Source organism: Acyrthosiphon pisum, chromosome X (genome assembly GCF_005508785.2).
Source record: "Acyrthosiphon pisum isolate AL4f chromosome X, pea_aphid_22Mar2018_4r6ur, whole genome shotgun sequence".
Taxonomy (NCBI): Eukaryota; Metazoa; Arthropoda; class Insecta; order Hemiptera; family Aphididae; genus Acyrthosiphon; species Acyrthosiphon pisum.
In genome coordinates this window covers 130,364,962-130,366,886 of record NC_042493.1, presented here as the reverse complement: position 1 = coordinate 130,366,886, position 1,925 = coordinate 130,364,962, and positions in this window count along the sequence as shown.

Below are 1,925 nucleotides of genomic sequence, written 5' to 3'. Positions count from 1 at the left end.
GACACATACCCAAATTGTTTAAGAGTTTGTTATATATATATATAATAAATATGTCTAACACATAAATTATTTCAGTGAAATAAAAATCAGATTGATAATGAAATATAAAATAGTATAATCTAAAATTTAAATAGAGTTTAAAATAATAATAATTCAGTACTTTATGTTGTGTTTATAATATGTTTGTAATACTATGATTGTTATTATCTATTATTTATTTACAGGTAAATATCTTTCGTAAACTATTAACTATTAAGTTATATAACTAATTCTCAAATAATTTGTGTATGTGTCAATTTATTTTTTTTACTATAGCCTAATCAACGTCCACAAGCTAAATATACATTGACAATTGAAGATTTGTACAAAAATCAAATAATAAAAATATGTATAATATCAACAATAACATGTAAGTTAAATGTTTATGATTAATGAAATATAAAATAACATGATATTTAATATCAAATTAATTCATATTATGTAAAATAAAATAAAATATTTTCAAATAATATTAAATTTAAACAAAAAAAAAATATTAATAATTCAGTGTCTATACCATGATCATTTTCAAATATAATTAGTATAACAGAAATAGTTTTTAAAAAAATAAACTTAAAAAATGTGAAAAATTATTGTAAAAATATTATTTATTTTAATAATATATTATAGGTTAACTGTTATGACAACATTCAATAAAAATCAAGTATAAATTGAACTAACCTAAATTATTATAATTTATTTTAATTAATACAAATAAAAAATAATTATTATGCATGTTTTTTTAAATTTTTTATATATACTTTATTAAATAGTTAATAGATGAAAATAATACTAATGTTGTAAACAAATGTTTTATATTTACAGACAAAAACCGGAAAATAAAATAATAATTATTGATTTTGAATTCACAAACTATCGGCGTACTGATTTAATACTTATTTCTGCAGCAATATCACAGACTTATATTGAATCAAAAATTGAACGTTTGCGAGGTCGTCCACTAATAATATCACCTGATGGAAGAATAACATTAATGAATAATTATACCTATTTAAAAACCAGAGATTTGTTACTAAAAATTTTTGAAAAGAAACCAGATCAACTTCAAGTAATACTAAATGAATTAAATTTAGCTATGGAAACACAAAATTCAAACTTAACCAAAAGCTATTTAAAAAACTATCTTAATTTTAATAATCAAAATTCAATTATTTTACTATGGAATGGTAGTTCAGATAAAAATATTTTATTGAGATTAGGTTTTAATACCTATATAATGTTGAATATGACTGCATACGATACTAATAATAATAAAATATTTTATTTAAATTTAATTAATTTTCAAAATAATGAAATTATATTAAGCTGTAAATTAGGTTATATTATAAAAAATGGTAGATTTTTATCATTGAAAGAAACTCATGATTTAATTTGTAAACAAAACCATGATATTACTTTTATACACGATGCAGTTAATGATGTAAAATTAACGAAATGTATTTTCAATTACTTATGTATAAAATATAATTATCAGAATATTTTAAGTAAAATAATTAATAATCATTAAATATATAAAATAACTTAGTATTACAATATTTAAATAACATTACTATCAGATTTAATATAATTATGAATTAGGTATATACAGCATTTAGTATACAGTTATTAAAAATAAAATTAATTAATTGAATCAATTGTAATGATGAGATGGTAGAACGGATTTTTTCAACCATTAATGTGAACAATGGACAGATGAAAAAAATCGATTTAACTAAGTTACTCGATGAAATCAGCACAAAAGTCTACAAAAACATCAAAAGAAGAAATTTACCTGTCATCGTCATTAAAATATTTTTTGGATTTTGTGTACATATTATACTTATTAATCTTATATTTGTATTTAAAACTATTATACAGTATACATT